Source organism: Lissotriton helveticus, chromosome 1_1 (genome assembly GCF_964261635.1).
Source record: "Lissotriton helveticus chromosome 1_1, aLisHel1.1, whole genome shotgun sequence".
In the NCBI taxonomy this organism is placed as follows: Eukaryota; Metazoa; Chordata; class Amphibia; order Caudata; family Salamandridae; genus Lissotriton; species Lissotriton helveticus.
This window is the reverse complement of record NC_136057.1, coordinates 693014110-693027835: the sequence shown is the minus strand read 5'-3', so window position 1 is coordinate 693027835 and position 13726 is coordinate 693014110.

Here is a 13726-nt window from a genome sequence, read left to right as displayed (position 1 = left end):
GAAGGAGGATGAACAATTAGAGAAATTATCCAAACAGTTTCCAATGAGAGAAATTGCTGGTAGAGGTTATGTTCATGTCCCTTGGTCGAGACAGGATATTTTACTTTTCACTAATGATTTTCCAAGACTGAGAGAGAAGCCTGTTGAATGGTATCGACAAGTAGATAGGTTTATAAAAGTTTCAAAAGTTCTGTGCATTGATCTGGATAGATTTTTTGATATTTTTGTTCCATCAGATCTCTGGACAGAATGTAAAATTGCTATAGGTTGACCAAAAGAAGAGCCGGAGCGAATTAAAGAAACAGGTGCTCCAGCTCCAATAGTAATGGACTTTTATGGTAAAGTGATTTACTGGTTAAAACTAAAAATTGCCCCAAAAGAAGTTGACTGGGTTAAAATAGACCGAACGAATCAGGAACCAAAAGAGTCAGTTCATTCATTTTAATAAAGGTTACTGTTGGTTTTCAAACACTACAGTGGCTATGAAAAATTAGATGAAAAGGATATGAGCCATTTTATTTATAGATTTGTTTATGGTCTTAGACCAGAAGTTGGAGAAATGATTAGGAATAATATTGTCGGATGGCAATCACTTTCAGTCGATGATATTCTGAGAAAAGCAAAATACTGTAGTGATGAACTAGAAGTCAAACAAAAGAAGTTGAAAGAGAAAGCAATGTGGGCACAAGTGAAAGTAGCTGAGCAACAAATTGCCAGTCTTGAAAATAAAAATGCAAATTTTATTCAAAATCATAATCAAGGACAAGGAAAATTTAAATTTAATAATAATAAAAGATATAATGCTAAAGTTGAAGATTTGAAACAGAAATTGCCTTGTTTTAATTGCGGCGAAATTGGACACTGGAAAAGTGAGTGTAAAAACCCACCCAGAAATTTTAAAAATCCATTGTTAAACCCACAGATGCAGAATGATGTTGATCTGCAGCAACAGCTACGGTTGCAGCGTAAACTGAATGACCTGAGTCTTCAGCGACAGCTACAAAATCAATTGACTCAGCAGCAGAATCAAATTCCACAACCTCCTTTTCCTAATTCTGGGGGAAGTCAAAAATATAATCCAGGTGTGGGATTTGAAGGAGATGAACAGGTAATAAGGACTCAAAGACAACATTTTCAAAATGCTTCAGGACAATTTTTGTTAACAGAAAATCAAGGAAGTGATTCTGATGACTACTTCTGACGGTGCCCGAGAGAGGGGGAAGAGTGTGTGATTGGAGCCACTCTTGAGGTTGACCAGTCTGGTCCATTTGTAAATGGGAAAGTTAATGATGTAGACATCACTTTTCTAGTGGACACTGGTGCTACCCGTTCTACTGTTAGATCAGTGGAAATTGAAAACCTACCTCTCTCTGGGGAAACCATCCAAGTAGTCGGAGTAAGTAATCAACAAATTAAAACTGAATTAACACATCCAGTGCAAGTTGAGATTGGAAATTTTAAAGATAAGCACAGATTTGTGGTTTGTAATAGTAGTCCAGTTAATTTGCTAGGGAGAGATATATTGTGCAAGATGAATTGTAGAATATATTGTTCTCCTGAAGGAGTTGAATTACAAACTATGGAGGAAGATGGTTTGTATAGAATGACAATGATGTTAGTGGAAACAGAAGAAACTAAATTGTTTCCTGCATTTGAAAAAGAAAAATTGCCTGAAGAACTAAAAGATACAGTTAAAGCTGAGATTTGGGATTTGACTGGAAATGAGATGGGTCTGATGAAACATATCGATCCAGTCAAAGTTTCATTGAAGCAGGGAATAGAATTTCCAAACATTCCTCAGTACAAAATGAAAGCAGAAACCATAGAAGGTGTTATTCCAGTGATTGAAAAATTCATTAAACAAGGTGTTTTAAAAGAAATTGAGAGCAGCCCTTGTAATTCACCGATTATGGGAATTAAAAAATCAAATGGAACATATAGAATTGTTCAGGATTTGAGAAAAATTAATCAAATTGTCGTTCCATGTTGTCCAGTTGTTCCAAACCCAGCAGTTATTTTATATCAGATTCCACATGATGCTGAGTGGTATACTGTCATTGATCTTTGCAATGCATTCTTTCCTGTTCCTTTACATCCAGAGAGTCAGGAAATTTTTGCTTTCAGGTTCCAAAATAGGACCCTCGCATGGTGCAGAATTCCTCAAGGGTATACAGAGAGTCCTTCTATTTTTAATGAGTTGTTGAAGAGATCTTAAGAAGATCTAAATCTACCTGGCAGATCGACATTAGTCCAATATATTGACGATCTACTAATTGCAGCAAAGTCATGGGAAAATTGTGTGACAGACACAATTGTACTTCTAAATCATCTAGCAGTTGAGGGACATAAAGTGTCTCCTGCAAAATTGCAGTTTTGTAAACAGGAAGTGAAATATCTTGGTCATAGAATTGCAAAAGGAATAAGACAGGTGACGATTGAGAGAATTAAAATGATTCAAGCAATGCAACCTCCAAAAACACAAAGACAGGTCAGAATGTTTCTAGGAATGGTTGGTTACTGTCGTCAATGGATAAGTGGATTTTCAGTAATTGCGAAACCACTACAGAAATTGACTAAGTCAGATGTAAAAGATCCAATTGTCCTTAATGAATCTAAGCTGGAAGCTTTTGAAAATTTAAAGAGAAGCTTGTGTGAAGCTCCAGCTCTAGGCATGCCAAATTATGAAAAAGATTTTGAACTATATTGCAGTGAAAGAGAAGGATGTGTATTGTCTGTGTTAATTCAAAGACATGGGAATCTGAGAAAACCCATTGCATACTTCTCAGCAGTTCTTGATCCTGTTGCAAAAGCTTTACCAGGTTGCTTAAAAGCAGTTGCAGCAACTAGTGTTAGTTTAGAACAGAGTGAAGGGATCATAATGGGGTTTCCTGTAAAAGTATATGTTCCCCATTCAGTTGAAATACTCCTGACAAGGAGTAAAACACAACATCTGACCAGTAATAGGTTGACAAAATACGAGAAAATTATTCTTGGAGCAGATAATGTTTCTATTGCAAGATGTGTAAATTTGAATCCTTCTACATTATTGCCTGATTCAGAGATTATTGGTGAAAATGATGTGGAGCATGAGTGCTTGGATGTTATGGAATACTGTACCAAACCAAGGCAAGATATTAAAGATGAACCTTTGCCTGAATCAGATTTTGTCTACTTTGTAGATGGCTCCTGTTTAAGATCAGAGGGAGGTGTTTTAAAAGCAGCATATTCAGTCTGTACAGTTGCAGATGTTGAAGAAGCATCATGTCTTGAAGGAATTCGTTCAGCACAGGTGGCTGAATTGATTGCTTTAATTCGTGCTTGCGAAATATCAAAGGATTTGAGAGTTACCATAATAACTGACAGCCAGTATGGGTACGGAGTTGTGCATGATTATGGACAGCTCTGGTCTCAGAGAGGCTATTTAACTTCAGCAGGATCTCCAATTAAAAATGCAGTATTTATTAAAAGACTAATCGATGGCATACAGTTACCAAAAGAAATTGCTGTTGTGAAGTGTGCAGCTCACAAAAAAGGTGAGGATTATATCACCAAAGGCAATGCTTATGCAGATGAGACGGCAAAGTATTGCGCAAGAAATGGTCGTGCATTTAATCGGGAAAAGAGTAAAGAACGTGATTCGAATTCATTAATGCAAACAACAGTTGTTGAAACATGGCAAGAAATTAGGGATTTGCAAAATGAAGCTGATGATGAGTGTGGAATTTTAGTTTATAAACTGAACATCATCTGCGCCATCTTGTCCATTCCTCAGACTCACGTATGAGCATACACGGCAGCCATTTTAGGTACCATGGTCTCCCTGTTTACGATCGGTCACCAGCACACTTCCCTGACCCTGCAAGCCTCCCCCATGCACCCTGACTGCCTCCGCTCTCACATGTACAAGTCATGACCTCTCCTTCCACATGACTCTGTCTCTGGGAATCACACCCCGCTCCTGACCGACACCTCCTTTCCTTCCATGAATGCCCCTCTTTCGATAAATCCTCCCTCTACGCTCGATTATCCACACTGACCCTTTCTTTCATGAATACCTCTCCTTTGATGACCCCTTCCTCTGAGCCCGATTGTCTGTACGGACCGCTGGTCATCCCTTGGCCTGAGGATACAGTTTATTGCCTTCCACTGTATGCACTCGACCCTTTTCAACGAAGCTACTATTGATCATGGGTTCCCCACCCCTTGAGATTCGATCAGGCGCACACATTCCAAAGGAATCGGCGGAACACTCAGCTGCATGATTAGCCTCCTCTTATTGTATGGGGGGTGAGGACCTCTACTGTAGCCACGTGTTGGAAAGAGCCGGAACTGGAGGAGGGGGGGGGGGGTACCGGGGATGTCATCTGTCGCTACCTTACAATGTCTTTATTGTAATAAAGAACGGTCTCATTCATAAAGCAGTGTATAAAAGGTCGGGCCTCAGAGAGGCTTTCAGAGAGCACCTCGAGACGATACCTTGTTGTCCGATCTGATGTGTTCTGCTCCGTCGGAATAAACGTGTTTCCTGTCTTCCTGTCTCCAGCGCCTGCCTCTTTATTTGATAATCTTCATAAGGTATTAGAGGCGTTTAACGCCGGGCAAAATTACTTAAGAAACATCGACTAAATCGCCTGACCATTTTTATTGCTCACCTTCAACATGAGGAGAAAAACACATGGTTAAAGGCAGAATGTAGACCACGAGATGAGGATGGAGTTTGGACTTACAAAGATGGCAGAGTAGTTTTACCTAATTGTATGATTGCTGATATGACCAGATTGTATCATGGCCCTGGTCATATTGGAAGAGATTCTATGATCAGACTTTTTAAAGAGACATGGTTTAATACCAAATTCAGAACCATTGCAGAGTCTCTTTGTCAGAGATGTTTAACTTGCCAACAAATGAACCCAAACAGGAAATCAGTTGTAGGTACAGGAATCATAGGTCGGGAGGGTGGCCCTTTCACCAGATTACAAATGGATTTCATTGAAATGCCTTTACACAATTGTTTAAAGTATGTTTTAGTGATTGTGTGTTTGTTTTCAAGATGGGTGGAGGCATTTCCAACACGTCATTGTGATTCGATAACAGTGGCAAAATTGCTTCTTCGAGAAATTATCCCAAGATACGGTTTCCCTGTCACTATTGAGAGTGATGGAGGGGGACATTTTGATAATAACCTTTTGAAATTGATCTGTGAAGCTTTGCATATTGAGCAGAAAATACACTGTGCATACAGACCAGAGGCATCTGGAGTAGTTGAGCAAATTAAGGGAACAATTAAAAACAGGATTGGAAAAATGTGTTTAGATACAGGTATGAAGTGGACAGATGCTCTTCCACTTGTTTTAATGTCTCTGAGAAGTATACCTGATAAAAAGACAGGTTTGAGTCCTCATGAAATTCTTATGGGCAGAGTCATGAGACAAGCTTTTGTACCTGTAGCAAAATTGTTGAGCATTAATGACAGTGCTATTTTGGAATATTGCAAAAGACTATCTGACGTAGTGACTTCTGTGTCTAATCAGGTGGGAACTGAATTACAATCAGATGACAAAGTACAGACACATGATCTGAGACCTGGAGATTGGGTCAGAACAAAAGTACATCGAAGAAGAAATTGTCTAGTTCCAAGGTGGCAGAAAGCTAGACAGATAATTCTAGTAACAACAAATGCAGTGAAGTGTAAAGGATTGAAAAGGTGGATACATCCCAGTCATACTATTCCAATTCCTACTCCTGAAAACTCTGATGAAGAGAGTGATTCTACGGATGATTCAGATTCTGAAGTAGAAGGTGAAAGAATTCCAGATTCTGAAGATCGACAGGGAGGTCGACATCTGGAAAATTTGCAAGTGAATCGAGACTTGAATAGAAAAGATTTGGATATCATTGAAATAGACTCTGAAAGTGATGAAGACCTGCTAAAAAGGAAATCAGCAGAAGAGTCTGTCAAGAAAGTAAACGGAATAGAGACGACTGAAAATGTTGAAGACAGAGAAGCTGAATCAATAGAAATTTCTGACCAGGAGAGTATCGAAAAGCAGAAAACGATCTCTGGAAGAAGGAACAGGGTACCAGAAACTGGAGAAGCTGAAGGTAATTGAAGAAGAGAATGAAGATGAATTGCCAAGTACCAGTGATGGAAGACTGAGTATATTCCTAACAGAGTGAGACTGCCGATTAGAAAAGTTCCTGAGTCAAGAATACAAATTTCTGACAGCAATTCTGAAGAAAGTGATGTAGATGGTCAAGAAGGAAGAGTGAGAAAAAGATCTTGGAAAACTGAAACAAACATAGCTGAACCGAAAAGAAAGATCTTGAGAAAAGGAGAATCATGGCCAAATGAAAATGGAGGATTGAGAGTCAGGTTAATTAAAAAGTCAAAGGAGCAGGTGGACGAAATCACTAGTCAAAAAGAACCTGAAAAGAAAGTTGAAAAAGGAAGGAAAATAGAAGTAGTGACTAGAAAAACAAAAAGAATTTTGAGACCTAATCAGAAATATAAATCTCCTGAGTGGACATACCTGATTATTCCTCCTGTTATTGAAATAAATAGCAGTAGTCAGGAGGAGGTTGAGGAAATTAGTGACAATGATTGAAGTACTAATCTGGTAAAAATGTATTAGTTTTTGTTTTTGGCATAAGGCTGAAGATATTGTGTTAGGTGACACAAGGTTGAAGAAAATTTGTTTAGATGGAAATTAACTTGTGACATAAGGTCGAAGAAAAGTTGTTAGAGGATATATATTAAAAAAAAAAAAGATTTAAAAAAGGGGGTATATATTTTAGTCTAAAATTTAGATAATTTTCAAATTTTGTTTTCTTTTATTACCTCTTTGAGATAAGATTTTCTTTTTAAAGATGCCTTATGTTATGGAACGGAGTACTTCAAAATGTTCCATTTTCAGAAAATGCTGTAAGATGACTCTGGTGTGTGTGCTCATGTTAATTCTGCTCTGGTTAGTTTTGGCTGTTGTCATTCCTTTTGAAATTAGTAAAGATTTATATAAGGTTAATGTGACAAGCAAAGCTTCAGTTAGTCAAAACAAACATAGTGCAACAGATATAGCTAACAAAGTAATTGATCACAAACCTGAAATTCATCAGGATAAATCTGTTAGTGATTTTTCAAGCAATTCATTCTCAAGGCTTTTAGGAGAATATGTTAAAGTAATGGGTGTCAAAGATTGCTACGTCTGCGTGAAATTACCTGCTTCTGTTTCTGAGGGAGTGACATACAATATGCTTCCTCTCACATATGGGATAACTTGTAGTGTGTTAGCTAGCTTATTTTATCAGACTGGTCGTTTAGAATATTACTATTCAAATTTCGATGAGATTTTTGCGAATTTAAAAATTGAGAGTGCTTTGAATAAACATAAAACAGCTAAACAGATGAGGGAATTCTTTTTAGTTACTAATGAACTCACTTATGAGTATGCTTACAAGAATAATTTAACCTGCAAATTAAGAGCTGAAGAAAAGTCTTTCCTGAATCTTGTTGAAGAAAGAAGAGCAATCTATAAGAGAAATGAAATAGTCAAACAGACTAAATCTAAATTCTGGCAAAAAGAGGATGAGAAGCTTAATGGCAAGACTTTTGATAATGTTGCAATTCACATAGACAAACCAATTAGTGGTAAGCTTTGCATTAGAAGGGATAATACATTTTTTGATAATTATTTTGTAGGAGCTAGCAACTGTGAGGACACTTATCAAATCATGGGAGGTTGGGGATTCAAAGGTGGCAAAGATCCAATTTTTCCTGGGATTTATTTTATTTGTGGTGACAAAGCTTATTATAATCTCCCAGACCATTGGTATGGGACATGTTTTGTTGGGCTTGTTTTTCCAAAGATATTTCATGTTGATAGAAATGTAGAAAGTAGCATGTGCTTGTTTTGCTTTCCCTGTGTATGTGGTGTCACTCTATTCTCTATAGGTGCATAAAGAATTTCGATGGATTAATGAAGACTGGTAGATATAAAATGCTGCTTTATTTGTTCGCTTCAGCTAGGTAATTTAGATTAATGGGTTAATCATTAGTAATGGTGGGTGGCAACAGAACAAACTATATTTCTCGCATTAATTATTCTTTTGTGTTTGTTTATATAATAGTTACCCATAAAATGGCTGCTTTGGGCCTAGTTTACTTGTGTCTGCTAAAATTCTGCACGGAGCAAGAAAAAGTCCATTCTGAAAAAAAAGTTTCCATCACTGTATCAACGCTTGGTGAATGTTATGTGACTCTGACAATTTCCTTGTCGGACAAGGCCAAGGCCAGGAACCGGCAGGAGGAACATTTGATAACTTTGCATCCGAGGAAGCCAAATGACAAGATGACAATTTTATGCAAGAAAATGTTGCAACCTGAGGAAGCTTCGTTGTTCGAATGTTAGAGACAATGGACTCTAAGAAAGTGACGGAACTGATGTTTTTGAAAATGAGGTGACATGTCGCCTGTCATTTCTAATCCAATGGGACTCCGAGTTTCCAGAAAAGAATTCTTTTTACTAAGATTAGTTAGCGTAGAAAGGTATAAAAACCCATACCCCGTGGAATAGTTATGCTTGCTGCTGCTTTTGCTGACCTTTGGATGAGGGTGTCGTGCTGACGGACTTCTCTTGGAGCACGTAAGAACCCTCAATGACTTTACTTTAAGTTTCATTTATTTAGCTTAGTTAGGGACTTAGGTTTTGAAAAATGCTAAACTAATAATTTCAAATACAATAATAAATTTTAAATATCAAGATGCTGTCGAATTTACTTACAATGATTCTAATAAAAATGCATCAATAAAGATTTCTAATTACAATTCCAAAATAAATAGCTAATAAAATCTTACTTTTGAAAACAAGCTGGTCTTGTAAATTCATGGGTTCGTGTTACCATTAGCTAGATTTATCGCCATAGGTGGCTTAATAATAGTAGGACTTGTTAAGTATGATAATTTCAATTACCACGGATTTATATAAATGTATATAATTTGTGAATAGGTTTATTAGGCCACTTGGTTCAGTTGGTCAAAATATGTCATGTATGATTAATGGGCCTTGTGTTTGATTTATAATTCATTGTGTATATTACGGAGTTGGGTAGAATAGTTTATGACATATTTCCTATAGGCCGCTGGATCAACATCATCAGCAGTGGATTGCGGGCGCGCGAGTTATAGTGAGTCCAACTAACTATAACGTGGGAATTTCAATGGTTTTCTATGAGTAAAATGTTCAGCTAACTATAACTGGTGTGAAACCTATGGTTTTTTCAGTGAATTTCAAAGGTTTTTTAAATGCTAATTACTAACTATAACGATTGTGAAACCTATGTTTTTTTTAGTGAATTTCAAAGGTTTTTTAAATGCTAATTTTTAACTATAACGATTGTGAAACCTATGGTTTTTTCAGTGAATATATATATATATATATATATATATATATATATATATATATATATATTCCAAACACGCTCAAAACTGGAGGGCGCTTACACAGAATCCTGAACGCCGCTACAGCAAGGAACACGAGACCCAGAAGTTCAGGTGAGAAGATTCTTTAATCGGCACCTTCGTCAAGCATAACGTTTCGGCCTCCGAAAGGCCTTGGTCACATGACACACAGAGAGCGCGATCAGAATTTAAAGTGCTAGTGCTGTAAATCCACAACCTTTCATTGCACACCGCTTAGTCTTCAAGAATGCTATTGAAGACAGACTGAAACACCATTGTAAATCACAGGAAAAATCCAAAAAGAATAACATAGATTTGTCAAAGTGACTTGTGCGTTTCCATTGTGAAAAAATGTACATATCATAATATCATTTTGAGATATAATAAACTGTTACTTGGAGTCGCAAAAATACCTTTACCTGGATAATCCACATTGCAATAAAAATCCCCAAGGACAGAAAATACTGTTGATCCACTTGCCATGATTAATTTCACATGAATCAATTAACACATTGATTAATGTATAAATACAATAAGACAAGTGAAAAAATTAATTAATCAACTGTTCAATATAAGTGTACCCCAAAAAGATCACATACGCAGTGTCCAACTACTCGTGTGCAAATATAAATAACAAAACAGTGAATATGTGAACATATATATCAAGAATTATATATATATGTGTGTATTAAAATTAATTTCTCAGTTATTACATAGGCTGATCCCAACCTATGCAAAGATGTTGTTCATTTTTATATCTCAATTGCATCAATTCTATAGGGGAGATAACATGTTGACCAGTAAACAGGTACGCTAAGGTATTTACAGAAAGTGTTACATCACACATCACTACTTCTGTTTGTCATTGGTTTTTAAAGACACGTGTACAGATCTTCAGTCGAATTTAATCCCCAAGGGGATTTACTATTCAACTCAATGATGTATTTGGTCTCTAGCGCTCTGAGGATGCCCTCTCTATCTCCACTTCTTCCCAGTGGACCTACTGCATCAATTGCAAAGTACTTAAGGAGTGCACTGTTGTTGTTGTGACTCTCCTTAAAGTGCCTAGGAACCGGGTAAGTGGCATCATTCGTGTTGATGGCTCTGATGTGCTGGAGCACCCTCTTGTGGACCTGCAGTTTGGTGCTCCCCACATATCGCAGGCCACATGGGCACTCCAGCACATATACCACGTACTCACTTTTGCAAGTTAGCTGCTTTAAGATTTTACGGGGCGTGTCTGAGAACGGAACGGTGTATTCTGTTTTACTCACACCATGCAAAAAAGCTTTGCAGCTGGAGCATTTTCTGAAGCCCTTGCTTCCTAACAGCCAATTTTTCGGCAATATCACCTAAGGACTAGATTTTACTAATGCATCCTGTAAAGAATGTGCTTTCCTGTAAGTGATAGCAGGTTTCCTCGGCATATGTTCTCCAATCACCCGATCAAATCTTATAAGATCCCAGTGTTTGTTGACAATTTTTCTTAAGGCCCCATGCTGCCTATTGTAGGTCCAAATTAACCTGGTGGGTTGTTTATCAACACCGATGGTAGGTTTCAGGGTTTTCTTGTGAATAAGGGCAGTATCTCTGGATATAGCATTCGCTTTGATTATAGCAGCATTAATAATGCTATCACTATATCCCCTAGCCATGAACCTGTGCTTGCTAGCCTCTTGAACCTGTTTACATTGGTTTTCTGTACTGCAAACCCGCCTGATTCTGAGCATTTCCCCGTAGGGGATGCTCCTAATCAGGTGGGGAGGATGGTGACTCTTAGCATGCAGTACAGTATTGCCTGCAGTAGGCTTCCTGTATATATATATATATATAATTTAAAAATGTATAAAATGCAATTTGTTTAGCATTCATTTCTGTGGCGGGTTATATTAATTCCATGCCTCCATTCTTTCCTCTTAGAGTGGCTTGCAGTACATGTGAGTGCATTTATGACTGTTTTGGGTCCTTTTTGGCTGTTATAAATTTAGAAGTGCAATTTTTGAATTTCAGTGGATTTACTCCTTTGTGGATGGGTCACGACCTCAACCCCCTTTACCTCTCCCTCTGACCCTCTTTACCCCTGCTAATCTCCTCCCCTTTAGTAGTAAGTATTCCCCATTCCCCAGTAAATCCTCAAAGTTCCTCCCACATTTACTGCTAAAACACATACGTGCATGTGGGGAGAACCCCACAAGATGTATATCTCTGCATAGAAAAAATAGGAGCGATGGAGGAGAAGGGGGAGGTCTCCACATGCAGATTTGTGAATAGCATTTTGCAGTAAGTGAGTAGTACTATTGTAGTATTACTAAATGTACTACGAAGTGCACATGTGAATATGCTCCGTAGGGTGTTATTAAAAACATTACATTGATGCATGTTAAGAAACATTAATATATATTAAATCTTGCAATTGAATTACAATTACGTTATCTCCAGATCTTCCTATTGCATCAAGAGCTGGAGTCCTGTTTTACAGCTGCATTCCCTCCAATAACTGGTGTGCTGTTGAATAGGTGCTTCGCCTGCTGTATTCGTGCAAATTATTGCAATATTTTCGCTCTGAACAGAATCGATTCAGAACAAAGGTGAGTGTCTGCTTTGCCAGCTGAGGTTCCACCTGACTATGTCAGTCACCAGTCACCTGTTCCTATGTAATACAAGATCATTTAGAAAATCTATTTATTGAGCGCAGAGGCTGACCTTGAAGGGCAGGCTTAGTGGAAAATATCGGGTTGCGAAATGAAGAATCAATAAATAACCAAGGTTAAGCTTTAGCCATAAATAAAGAAAGGATGCGGAGAAAACACATAAATGCTAGAGTGATACAAGAATGCTGGCACATTTAGTCTATTTTAATTGCGTAGGTTTCATGAAATCTACACAAACCAAACTATTACGCTGGGCAAGCACTGGAACAACTTCAGAGTAGGTGTTTGTCGCAAGCAATTATACACTATGTGATATCAGAAACATAATTGATTGGACACACATTTAAATGCCCTTTGTGTGATTAAATAAAGCGAATCACAGTGAGCATTTAAAATGTTGGTGTAACGTGCATAGTTTTAAACAGAGTGCTGAAGCAAATGTCACTTATTTCTGCAGCCTACAGTAGTTGTCGTCCCCGTAAGGGATCTGGGCCTCAGTGGAGATACTTGTTATATCTCTAATCCAAGCAGAATGTTCGAGGCTTGGAGGGGCAGATTTACAAGCCCCTTGCGCCACTTTTGCGTCACTTTTAAAACACGGGAAAAGTGACGCAAAAGTGCCACAAGGGGCTTGTATTGCGCCACTTTTGCGCCACTTTCCCCATGTTAAAAGTGACGCAAAAGTGGCGCAAGGGGCTTGTAAATCTGCCCCGGAATGTTTATCGTTGGCTCCATGTGGTGTCCTCTGGACAGTTGGGATCTGTCTGGTCTCCAGAAAACACCACAGGGATCCTGCCTGGTTAAACTAGACTTACTTTCGGCTACCAGTACCATGAGTGCTTCATATAATATATTTGGTGAGGTTTGGTTGTGAGCACTATCCGCTGACAGGACTCGGATGGTGACGGTTTTGAACCCTACGTGATGGCGTTACCTCCAAGCATCAGTGTGACTACTTGTAGACTGTGAGCTCCTCCTATGAGGATTGCCTGCAGTGGGTTATTTAAACAAAAATAAACGAAGAAGGACTTGAGTGGTGTCCTTTAGCCTCCTCAAACGGAAAGGATCAAAAGGCATCAGGGGCTGGCCTGTTTGTGCTCGCCTCACCCACATGTGCTCGATTCTCAAACTGCCTTCTAACCTGGGCTATGCAGCTTGCCACGCGCTCTGACATCACTCGTACAGGCAGAAATGTTGGTGCAGTACGGCCCCCTCTGCATTCCAGCAGGGGGCGCCTGGGGCTGCATAGGAAGGAGCGACTGACACACACAGCAGACCCTTACCTTTATTTATGTTTGATCGCACCAGATTGCGGCCTGGCAGCACTTCTTGGATGGCACCTGATCAATTCTCATACTGGCATGATTGCGGACAGCAACTTCGGGACATGCTTGACGCTGCACCCGCATCCTATGACAGGAGACTGAATGAATGAATGAATGAATACAATGTATTTGTGGTTACTCAAAACCATTAAAATAGAGCAACAAATTACAGGTAATCATAATTGTTGAAAAAGAAACTTAAAATGGGAGCGACATAAACATAGTTAAAAATGTAAAGTTCATTAGACCATTAGTGCTTGCCCACAATTCTTGCCTGGTCTCGCTCATAGGGCTAG